Raw genomic sequence first — 13569 nt, forward strand, 5'->3', positions numbered from 1 at the left:
TAAGATGAGTAGTTTTAGTGTGAATGGCACTGATGAGATTCAATCTTTTGTGTTCTTGAATACTTTTAACCACGCGTCAGTGGTCCGGTGGCACAAGGCGTTCCGAGGATCCTTAAGAGACCCGAGTTTGAATCCGCTAGTAATCCTGATCACCGAAGCTTTTACATTCTCTCTCCGTGGAAAGGTATACCCCTCCCCCCCTTTTTTTCGGATGAGAGTTATGATAAAACTCAAACATACTCTCAAATGGTAAAGATTCAATTACATTGGAAAAAGTAGGGGTGGCCATTTTACCCGATATTTGAACATGTATCCGAATCTGATCCAAAAAATCCCAAACCGAAATCCGAACAGCAGAAATAAAATACATGAACGGTATTTAATTAGGAGAGATTGGATATCCAAACCCGAACAAGTAATATCCAAACCCGAATGGATATTCGAAGATAATCGAACATATGAATATTTGACCCTATATTTCTAGTTTATTTCTCTAATTTTATCCAAAATATTTATATTGATTTTGTACATTGCTCAAAATCAGATAATATACATATAATTATGGACAAAATCATTTGTTATTATTCACTTAAAATACATATTAAGCTCTTGTTTTTTACATTAACAAAAATTGCATCCAAAATTTTGAAATCCTTTACATACTAAAGCACAAGTCACTTGACCAATAAAAATTTGACATATGGAATTTGTTATATAATTAAAAAAAAATTAAATGTAAAAACAGTTCAGCTTATTAATTTTATTTATTTATTTTTGATATAAATTAAAATCTCCTAAAATTTCTCACACTAACCATGATCTCCTCACGATCTTTGTACAGTTAAAATTTTCACGTTGAACATTTGACTCAACGATTCTATAAATTCATCTCTGCATGTTTTTTTCTAAATTATTTGCAGTGGCTCCAATTAATCTCTCTTTTTCTGAAAATGATAAAATTTCAGTTTTTAACTTCTAAAGATTGTATCTGTCATTCTTCTACAGTTGTATGTCTGACTTACTAGACATTTTCACAACAATAGCCTTTACGGATTTTTTTTCACAAGAAGAGAAAAGAAATCGTACATTTTCTATGGTAAAGCTTCCTGCAAAGTTGACAGAAGAAAGTTCAAATTCTGGTTAGTGAGACTAAACACGTCTGGACTCTTTATGACTCAAATCGTAATTTGTTTCATGTTTCTTTATATGAACTTTTTTCCACTAACGTACTATAATTTTGTTCTTTTCTTTTGTTCTTCTAGATATTAGCAAAATTTATGTACTTTCTTCGGTAAAAGGTAAACCTAATAAATTAGGTCAATTCTGTTTTTAAAATGGACTAAATTAGTTTTCATTTTGCGAATATAAGATCATCTGTTGTGGTGGTGGTAATTCAAGGAAAGGAAAGTAATAAGCTCACCTTAAAATCACACATTTACAAACCCCAGATCAGCTTGAGAAGCCCCAGAAGAAAAAGAAAATATATGATGATAAGTAAAAATGAGGCTTAAGAGACTCATGTCTACTCAGGTTGGTATTTCTTATATTTGTATGCTGATATTATTTTTGGATCAACATACGCTTTTGTAGATTTTCTTAAAAACAAAAACTTTAGAATCATGAAATATTTAAGCCAAAAAGTGCAGCATTGAAAGTGAAAAAAAACACGTGAACTATCTACAAGTAAAGTTGATATTTTATTTGTATGTTATAAGATATTAACATCAAAATCTATTTTTCAAGTGTTCCACTAATAAATCTTAAAATAAAATTTATTTTCACAGTAAATTATAAGTATTCTATATAATTAAAATATATATAAAAATAATAATGTCCGTGCATAGCATGGGAGTAATACTAGTAACAACTAAATTAGTGTCTTTTTATTTTTACAATTTTATCGTCAAACATATTAATATTTTAATCTATTAAAAATTATAAAATCATTTAAGTTAAAAGTAGAGAAATTGTAAAAAATATCATTTTCAAAGTACCACTTTTCATGTTTACACTAACTATTTTTCTGGTAAAAGACATTTATAACCTTTTGATTAACTTTGACAAAAAAAAAAACATATGGTTAACTAATCTAAACTTAAAATATCAACTCTAAACCTTAAATCATCAACTCTAAACCCTAAACCCCGAAACATCAACTCTAAACCCTAAAGCCTAAAGCCCAAACCTTCAAATCTAAACCCTAAAACATCAACTCTACACCCTAAATGTAAACTCTAAACCTTAAATCTAAACTCAAAACATCAATTTTAACCCTAAATCATCAACTCTAAACCCTAAACCATGAAACATCAACTCTAAACCCTAAACCATAAACCTTCAAATCTAAACCCTAAAACATCAACTCTAAACCCTAAACTTAAACCCTAAACCCTAAACCTTCAAATCTAAACCCTAAAACATCAACTCTAGGGTTTTAGGGTTTAGGGTATAGGTTTTAGGGTTTAGAGTTTAGGGTTTAGAGTTGAAGGTTTAGGGTTTAGAGTTGATGTTTTAGGGTTTAGGGTTAATTTTTTAGGGTTTATGGTTTAGAGTTTACTTTTTAGGGTTTAGAGTTTAGTGTTGATAGTTTAGGGTTTAGTGTTGATGGTTTAGGGTTTAGAGTTGAAGTTTAGGGTTTAGGGTTTAGAGTTGATGTTTTAGGGTTTAGAGTTGAAGGTTTAGGATTTAGGGTTTAGAGTTGATGTTTCGGGGTTTAAGATTCGTATTTCAAAAAAAAAAGGTTTAGGATGATGGTTTAGGGTTTAGAGTTGAGAGTTGAGTTTTAGGGTTTAGGGTTTGAATTTCGAAATAGCATAATTTGAAGAAAAATTAAAAAAAAAATATTTTTTATTTTTTAGATTTTTATTTATTTAAATATTTATTTATTATATATATAAAAACAAGGGCATAAGAGTCTTTTGCCACTTAATGAAAAAGATATTTTTGAAAATGTTTCTTTATTCGTGGGAAAAATGAAAAGTTGTGGCATAAAAGTGGTAAACATGTAATTTCTCGTTAAAAATACATATTTTAAGTACAAAAAACTCAAACAATGAAGAATTTATTTATTTTCCTTCAAAATATAAATATCTGAACCCGATCCGAAATAACCGAACCGAGCATAAAATACCGTAACCCGACCTGAAATGTAGAAATATCCTAACATGTTCTATACGTCTATACTGAAATATCTCTAAAATCTGAAATACCTGATTCGAACGGGCATCCAAAGCGTCCACCCCTTGGAATAAGTTATCGATGCATCTAGAATAAAAACAGCGGGAACTTTCTCAGAGCACCATACTAGATAATGGTTCGGAACTGTTCTTATTTTTTTGGTATAAAGGGAGGCTATGCAAATTTGGTAATAAATAAACCGAAGAAGAAGAAAAAAGATATTACGATGTCAACATTTGACTATTTCCTCTAAAACGTCGTCGTTTAGGTGCTTTGTTGTATTGAGTAGTAACTAACATTGTCGTCCTCGCCGGAGCAGTTGTTCGCCGTTGGTCGCAAAGTCCAAATTAACGCTTTGGGAACGAAACCAAATCCAATTTGGATGCATAGATCTCTTTCGATCGCGACGAAATGGTTTCTTCGTCGAAGAGGTGATCATCCTCCTCCTCCTCCTCCTCCTCTTTCCTTCTTCTGTTCACGACCTTTCTCTGGTTACCGAGAGAGATTAACATATGCTTCCCTTCACTCTATCAACTTCGACGATGCTCTCTCTTTATTCTGCGAGATGCTTCACTCTCACCCCCTCCCCACCATCCTCGATTTCACCAGAGTTTTGACTGCCATCGCCAAGATGAACAAGCACCACGACGCCGTCGTGGAAGCTCTGGGGATCTCGCACGACCTCTACACCTGCACCATCCTGATCGATTGTCTCTGCAGATGCTCTCGCCTCTCTCTAGCTCTCTCCGTTCTCGCTGATATTGTTACATACAACGTTTTGTTGGATTGTCTGTGTAGTAAGGGGAAGGTAGAGAAAGCGATGGTGATGGTAGAGGATATGGAAAAGAGAGAAGGAAGGTATGTTGATATTGTCACGTATAGTATCATCATACGAGGCATGGTGTTTGTTTTGTAGCCTCGCTCTCAGAGGAGTGAAGCCTGATGCTATAGCGTATAGAACTACGATATCAGGATTGTCTAGGAAAGGCCGGCGGCGTGAAGCTGATAAGCTGTGTAGAAAAATGAAAGAAGATGGGATTATTGTGCCAATTAAATGCATACATAATGATGAGACACTTACAGATCACCACACAAGCTCATCATTGGCTGAATTCATCAAAGTTATCCATGAGTAAAAGATAGATCCTAGTAACAAAACTAAGAATGTAAAATTTGTTTGAGTTATTCTTGGGTTCACCCTAGGGGTGAACCAGCCAATAGGAGTTCATTATTTCAAATTCGATATCTTTTAAAAAAAGAAACAAAATATTATCAAGTTATATTATGTTTTTAAAATAAAAAAAAAAAAAAAAAAAATAGAAGTTACAGAAAAAAGAATTAAAAAAATATTTTTAACGTCGTCAGCAAAACACTAAACCCTAAATCCTAATCCCTAAACCCTAAATCCTAAACCCTAAACCCTTGGGTAAACCCTAAACTCTTGGGTAAACTTTAAACCCTTGGGTAAATCCTAAAGTCTAAATAAAAACACTAAACCCTAAAACTCTAAACCCTAAACCCTAAACCCTAAACCCTAAACCCTTGAGTGTTTCATTGTTTAGTGATTTTGATTTAAAGTTTAAGATTTATCCTAGAGTTTAAGATTTATCCTAGAGTTTAGGGTTTACCCAAGGGTTTAGGGTTTAGGATTTAGGGTTTAATGTTTTGCTGATGACGTTAAAAATATTTTTTTTTGTAATTACTATTATTTTTTATTTATTTCTCTTTACCTTTTAATTTTAAAAAGATAATATAAATTGAAAATATTTTGTTTCTTTTTTTAAAAGATATCGAATATGAAATAACACAATCCTATTGGTTGGTGAACCTAGAGGTTCACCCTAGGGGGTGAACCCAAGAATAAGTCAATTTATTTTGTGTCAAATTTGAAATGGACTTTTCAAGGGTCCAATAATCAAATCATTATAGTAATTAAGATGTTAGTCCATTTCTACGAGTTTTGAATCAAAGAGAATACAGGTTTTCAATTAAGCTAAATGCAACCAATAAGATGAAGTGATTCAATCAATCTAACAAGTTTCAAGAACAACTTAACAGCAACTTTCAATCAAATAGATAAAGAAGAACTCATGGGCTAAGGAAATTGACCTTGGGCGATCAAGTTTCAATCTAAAGGTGGTTCCTTTCAATCAATCTGTCAACCTTAGACCTAGACACAATCCTAAACAAACTCTATCTCTAGATGAATGCTCATTCACTATGATAACTCAAGCATCAAATTTCTTTGGTTGAATATTATCTAAGCAATCATTAATATCAAGTCCATTAGTCATCTTAACACCTTTAACAACAAATTTCTTTGGTAAAGAATGTTAAAAGCTTAGGAGAGTTGGTTCAGACATTTCATCAAACACCTTTCGGGTATGAAATGCCTAGAGCTCAACTTTAGAGAGGCCAACTCTAAAATTGCAATAAAGCACTCTACTAGCAAGGAACAAGATGGATCTATACTAAAACACCTTAGATCTAGCTTAATCACCCTTAGTCTCCATAACACATGAATCCAAAGATGACTACTCACTAATCTTCATGATAAACCCAAGAATCAATAATGATTTATTGGTGTTAATCATGATTAGTGATCAATATAACTAAGCAATCACAAAAGATAATGATCAAGATTAGATATTTCACCTAAAAGTTCTTTGTGATTAGATAGAAAATAAAATAAGCTCTATGATTAGGTCTACAATGTATTTATAGCATCTTAAAACATAAAGGGTAAAATGGTAAAAACATGTCTGGTCAGACTACAAATGTTGACTTCATGTCGTGCAGCAGCCTTGTGCGCGTCTTTATGCCGCTGTACCCCTAGGCCGCTCCAACACTTCAACTATAGACGATTTGATGATTACAACGTAGCAGCCTCGCAGACCGCTGCACCATCCCGAGTGAGAACACGTAAAACTGATGATGTTGTCTTCGCTTTAGAGCGGCTTGGTGGTATGGTTTCCAGGCCACTGCGAGCACTAGGCCGCTGCAACACTTCGTCACAAACCCGTTTCTCGAACAAAATCACTCTTTTGCTTCATGATCAATTCCAATAGCTCTAATTCTCTTTTAAATGGTATCTCAATCACCTGATAAGGACATATGTAATGAAATGCAACCTAAATGTACTCTAAATACATCTAAATGATCAATATGAAAACTAAAGTCAAGCTTAAAACCATGCAAATACACAAGATATCAACTCTCCCACACTAGTCATTTACTTGTCCACAAGTAAACTTTCAAGAACAATCAAGGGAAAGAGGTTTGAAGGTGGAGACTCATCACCAAAAGAAACTCTTCTTAGTCATCAACATGATATCCTTTCATAATCATCACTACAAGAAAACATAATCTTAACGAGGGCGGTTTTCCTCGTTATTTCGTCGTAAAAGAGTTTTTACGACGAATTAGCGAGGAAACGCGTTTGCTCGTTACACGTCCGTCGTAACACATATTTCCTCGCTAATTCGTCGTAACTTAGCGAGGAATATATTTCGTCGTAAAGACGAAGTAGAACGATTCGTCGTAAAGACGTCGCTACAATTCCTCGTAAGGACGTCGCTACTATTCCTCGTAAATAACTCGAAAACAGTTCCTCGTAATCTACACGTAAATACCTTGAAAGTTTTTCCTCCGTGGTTTTTACGACGAATTCATCCTACGTGGTATTTACGACGATTTCATCCTACGTGGTTTTTACGACGAATTCATCCTACGTGGTATTTACGACGATTTCATCCTACGTGGTTTTTACGACGAATTCATCGTACTTGGTATTTACGACGATTTTGTCCTACGTGGAATTAACGAGTCCCGCGTTCTTTTTTTTTATATTTCGTCGTTATTTCCTCGTTGACCTACGAGTCCTTTACGACGATTTTTTGTTTGTGGAATTAACGAGTGTTATGTTTAAATCCCTAGAATCCGAAACCCCCAAACCCCATATTCCTTATTTTCTACTTCATATATTCCAAACCTCATCTTTATTTCTATTCCAAACCACAATTCCCACATTTGCTTATTCATAAAACAAACTCCCAGCATTCCCTTATTCATAAAACAAACCTCACATTATCTTATTCATAAAACAAACTCCCTCATCTTATTCATAAAACAAATACATCAATCGGATACATCGACATTCTCGTCATCACTAGAAACATCATCATTTTCATTAAACTCGTCTTCAACAGCTTCGTCTGTGGCATCATCGGTAAGATCTTCGTACTCGTGATTATGCGGATCAATGAGAAGGATGTCATCAATTTCTTGTTCAGGTTCCTCGACTTCATTTATCTGTTCTTCTTGCAATGGTGGTTCTTCTCCACTGATGATTCGTCCTCGAGGTGTAACTTTGATCACTGCTAACCAATTTATACCTGAATCTCTCATCCGAGGGTATGGAAGGAAGCTAACTTGGTCTGCTTGTGAAGCTAAGATGAAAGGCTCGAATTTGTTGTACCTTCTTCCACCGTTGACATCAACTACACCGAATTTGTTAGACCGAACACCTCTGTTGACGACGGGGTCGAACCATTCACATTTGAAGAGGACGCATTTCAGCTTCAGTATCCCTGGAAATTCGACTTCAATAATCTCCGTCAAGATCCCGTAGAAATCTGTTTCCCCTTTCACACATATTCCATAGTTACTGGTCGCCCGCTGTCTACCATAGTCATATGTATGAAAAGTATAGTCTCGTGTGAAATACATCTGTGATGTGGTGACCTTTACAAGTGGAGATTGAATTACTTCGTGTAACCACTTAGGATAATCTGCATCGTCGTCGTCATAATCAACCTGCAAAAATAAAGAGAATGTTAATGAAATACAGATAATGTATGAAATTTTTTTTAGTTAATACCTGATTCCGCAACCACTTAATGAAGTGTTGATCTTTCCTTTTGTCTACGTCACTTGTGGATATACCAGGAAATGTTTCTTCGACTTGAGAAACAAATAGGCTGTAAAATCACATTTTATAGGAATGAATCTCTCGCAATTATACAATTAATTATACTTATATGTGTTTCGAAGTGTCAATATATGTTACCTTTCAAAATAACGCATCAATGGATCTTCGCAATTGAGTAGAATATAGGTGTGTGCACTATGAGCGTCTTGTTCACTCGACCACCAAACCTCTTTAGACTTTCCACCGAGTCGCCCAATCTGGCTAAAGATGTCTGGAACACCAGCAACTGCATATGTTGGCGCAACACCACCATCATCATATCTTCTTGGAGCTCTTCTCCGTGTACGTACTTTTGACGCAAAGTAGTACGATGTGAAGTGAGAAACTTCTTCCGTCAAACTTCCAGCAATTATAGAACCTTCAACTTTGGCGAGGTTCTTTGCTTTTCCCTTCAAATATTTCATGGCTCGCTCATACTGATACATCCATCCGTAATGTACAGGTGCACGAAGCAATGCCTCATATGGGAGGTGGACAGCTAGATGCTCCATGACGTCAAAAAATCCGGGAGGAAATATCTTCTCCAAGTTGCACAATAAGATGGGAATGTTCTCCTGAAGCTGTTCCACGACTTCTTCTTTAAGAGTGTGTGCGCTCAGATCCCTGAAAAATGTTCCAATGCCTTTTATATTCGAAAAAAAATTAAACACATTGTTAGTCATATATTATTTTGTAAATTATTGTGATATAATACACTACGTACCTGCAAGTGCTTCATGTACGTTTGTTGGAAGTAGCTCCGCAAATGCAAAGGGCAGTAGTCGTTGCATAAATACATGACAATCATGACTCTTCATCCCGGAGAACTTTTGACCCTTTTCAACACATCTAGAGAGATTCGAAACATACCCATCGGGGAACTTCACTTCTGATGCCACCCAGTTGAACAACACCGACTTTTTTTCTGAAGATAATCTGAATATCGGAACGGGAACTTGTCCATTGCTTTTAATATGTAACTCGCTTCTTGAGCAAATATCCGGCAAGTCCAACCTCGATTTTATGTTGTCTTTTGTCTTCCCTGGGACATTCAATATTGTATTCATGATGTTCTCAAAGAAATTCTTCTCTATATGCATCACATCGAGGTTGTGGCGCAGAAGAAGATCCTTCCAATATGGCAACTCCCAAAATATACTCTTCTTGTGCCAGTTGTGATGAACACCGTAAGAATCTGGCATATTACGAGGGACATGCCAATTACCACCCCAACGAACTGTTTCGTTAGCTCCGTAGTAGTCGATTTGCGCTTCAATTTGTTCTCCAGTTAGATATGGAGGAGGAGTGTCTCTCACAACCCTTTTGTGCCTAAACAAATTCTTGTTTCTTCGGTAAGGATGGCCAATGTGAAGAAATCGACGGTGACAATCAAACCAACTTGTCTTCCTACCATTCTTCAGTTGAAACGCATCTGTCGTTCCATTACAATATGGACAAGCTAATCTCCCATGTGTAGTCCATCCAGACAACATCCCATAGGCAGGGAAATCACTTATGGTCCACAAAAGCATCGCTCGCATCGTAAAATTCGTCTTCGTTGAACAGTCATACGTCCTCACCCCTGTTGACCACAAATCCTTCAACTCTTTTATCAGTGGTTGTAGGAAAACATCCAGGGACCTTTTTGGATGGTTCGGACCAGGTATTAATATGGTCAAGAATAGTAACTCCCGTTGCATGCACATCTCCGGTGGCAGGTTGTATGGAGTAAGAAAGACTGGCCACAATGAATATTGTCTCCCTGACATTCCGAACGGACTAAATCCATCTGTGCATAATCCGAGATACACATTCCGGATATTGCTAGCGAAATCTGGATGTACTTTGTTGAAATGTTTCCAGGCTCTTGCATCTGATGGATGAGTCATCTCACCATCCGTCTGAGTATGCTCGGCATGCCATCTCATCTTTCCAGCAGTGTGCTCTGATTGATACAATCTTTTCAATCTGTCTGTAATTGGTAGGTACCACATCCTTTGGTACGGTACCCTATTACGTCCTCGTCCTTGCGGCTTGAATCGTGGCTTCTTGCAGAATCGACATTCTTCTAGCTTCTCATCATCTCCCCAATAGATCATGCAGTTGTCGATGCAAACATCTATCATCTCCGAAGGCAACCCAAGACTATAAACCAGTTTCTGAATCTCATAATAAGAATCAGCAGACACATTGTCTTCCGGCAAGTACTCTTTAAACAAGTCCGCCCATTCGTTCATGCAACTTTCATGTAGATTGTGATCAGTTTTAATATTCATCATTCTAGCAGCTAACGACAATTTAGAGAGACCTTCTCTACAACCACTGTAAAGTGGTTGATTCGCCGCGTTTAACATTTCGTAAAACTTTTTTGCATCTATATTAGGTTCTTCATCTTCATCATGAGCTACGAATGCATCAGCTACCATATCATGAACCCTATCATAATCTACCATCTCCTCCTGCTGGTAACTATGTTCATTATGCAAATGATGATCAACCGGTTCTTTTTCCTGAAAATTGCTATTACTACTACTAGCTTCATTCTGATCATAATTAAAACCTTCTCCATGTTGAAACCAGATATAGTAATTTGCCGTGAAACCTCTATTTATTAAATGCTTCCAAACATTTTCACGGTTTGCCAGTTTCGAATTGTTGCATTTCCGACAAGGACAGAACATCTTACCACTTTCTTGGGCGAGCGGTGTTGAATCTGCTTGATGCATAAATGTCTCCAGACCCGCAAGGTATTCTTTCGTCACTCTCCCGTTAGCATCTCTATGCATATACATCCACTTCCGCAACTCGTAAATATTCCCGGAGCCAGCCATTTTTTTTTCTTTCACGTTTTTTGTTGTTGGTGTGTTTAAAATGATGTTTAAACATCCATATTTATAGGAAAATTCGAATCTGGTAGTTGTAATTTTGCTATGAATTTACGACGAAAATTAATTAGGTGGGCAAAAAAAACGTGTAACACCTATAAAGTTGGTGGATTCAAAAATTTCCTCGCTAAATACACGTAAACTATTCCCTCGTAAATACCACGCAAAGTTTACGTCGTATTTACGAGGAAATAGTTTTTCCTCGTAAAATACTCGTAAAGTTACATCCACTTTACGACGAAATATTTTTGTCGTTACGTTACGAGGAAATAACGATGACTTTAGTTTTTCACGTAAATTCGTCGTAAACTCGACGCAAATTTACGAGGATTGTTTTTCCTCGTTAATTTTCGTCGTTAACCATGTGTTTTCTTGTAGTGCATACCAAATAGCAAAAGCAAAATCTTTTTCCAACTCTAACTTCTCTAGACCTATCTTAACTCATTTGATCTCTACACTCATCATCATGAATCCACAAACAAACAAATCAACCATTTCTCACATTCATTAAGCAAAATCATAAGTGAATTCTCGCAAATGGTCAATTGGTCCAAGTCATTTGATTTGGAAAGAAAATGGCTTAAGTACATAGTGAATCAAGAGGCTTAACTGATTTCTTTTTAAGGTGACTTACTCTCAAAAAATTAGTAGCTTTGACATTATGCATAATATATCTAAGAAAAAAAACAATTCATGCATACAATGCTCAATCTCCATTGCTCTACCATTTTCCCAAATATGATACAAGTTCTACCCTTATTCCCCAATGTCAAACTCCAAGATCATTTAAAAGACATTCTCTCAACTTGAATTCTTTGTTTCTTTTATTTGTCTACTAGGGACTTTTCTCTCTTTTTTTAACTTAAGCTCTCTCTTTCTTTGATTTTTACCCCTCACTTTCATATAAATGTACTCTTTTTTCTTCTTTCTGGGGTTTTCAATTTTTTTTTTTTTTTTTTTGAGCTCAATTATTTTTTTTTTACTCTTTTCAAACTTTTCTCCTCACTTGTCCCTAGTGACTGATTTTCTTTAGACTCTTTTTGTACACTCTTTAGCAATTTTTTTTTTCACTCTTTCTCATACTTTTGTTCACATTCCCAAGATCAAACTCTCAAATCAAACCCATCCCATCCTAGAAGCTAGACAATGTGAGCCTTATAGTTAGCAATAATGGAGACCAAGCATTGTCGTCCGATTACTCTCAACATTATGCATATGTAAAGCTTTCCAAAAAGACCTCACTCAACAATTAATGATGGCTTGAAAGGAATGAAGGGTTTAAGGAATGAACTACCACTTCAAAAGATAGGTAGAAATGATAAAAATGGAGAGACAAACTCAAGTGTGTATGAAGCCATGATTTAATACTCAAGAGACCATAAGCAAGATGCATTAAAGTTCATTTAGTTCAATTAAGATTGGAGTTGGCTTTAAAGATGAGTAAGTTTCAACAATCAATAAGTTTCAAGAGGAGTTTTCAAGGCTCGAAATCTACAAATTTTTCAAAGGATGCTCAAGCTACTTGTCATGATTACAAAGGATATCAAATTGAGTTCTAAGCATGAGTTCTTTGCAAGGTAGATTTAATCATTGTCCCCAATGCATGATGCAGCCCTAAAAGTTCTAGACTCCAAATTCTTTTTTAATGCAAATAAGTGCATGCTCTAGACTCAATCTTAAAGATGCAATGCATGCAACTACATGCTTCTTTCTGTTTTTTTTTTTTTTTTTTTTGTTGCAAATATGTATCTACAATGCATGACTTGAACATAAAACACACAAATGATCAGATACTTGGTATCTCCCACACACTTTTTTTTTAATGCAAATATATATCTATAATGCATGACTTTAACATAAAACACACAAATGATCAGATAGTTGGTACTTCCCCCACACTTGAATCAAACAGTCTTTGTGTGATCAAGAGAGAAAGAGATACCGAAAATAAAACTAAATGCAAAGTAAAGACTGGTATGTACAAAGGTGAGGTGAAGAAGATACCTGGCTAAGGATAGAAGGAGGAACCCTCTGTGTCCCAGTCATCTGCAGTGGCGACGGAAGGAGACTCGTTAGAGGACTCACGAGCAGGTGGAGACGGGTTTCTGCGTGCGAAGCTCATAATCTAAAGTACGGGCTGGCTCATTTGGCTCGCTTCTTCGCTTATAGTAGGAGGGCCGAGGAAGCATCGAAGGGCAAGCTTCACCCATCACATCATCTCTCTGACAGCCTGAACCAATGGTAGTCTTGGCGAGGAGTGCAGTAACCTTTTTCATCTGCCTTTTCAGAATTTTGACTTGAGTTTGTGAGCTTGCTGATGGTCCTATCTTGCATCTTGTTCCATTTCTGCAGCTTGGCATTCAGGGCAAGGGATTCTCGCAGAGCTAAATTTGGCGTGGTACCTCCATAAGGCTCAAAGTGATAACGCTGTGTGCCGTAAAGAGAAACTGGCGTTCCCTCATCATCAGCATCGCTGTGTCTAGTAGCCCGAGATGTCCCTGCTCGTGCTTTGCTTCTTTTTGATGCTGTGATGGGATC

The sequence above is a fragment of the Brassica oleracea genome, chromosome C9 (genome assembly GCF_000695525.1).
Source record: "Brassica oleracea var. oleracea cultivar TO1000 chromosome C9, BOL, whole genome shotgun sequence".
In the NCBI taxonomy this organism is placed as follows: domain Eukaryota; kingdom Viridiplantae; phylum Streptophyta; class Magnoliopsida; order Brassicales; family Brassicaceae; genus Brassica; species Brassica oleracea.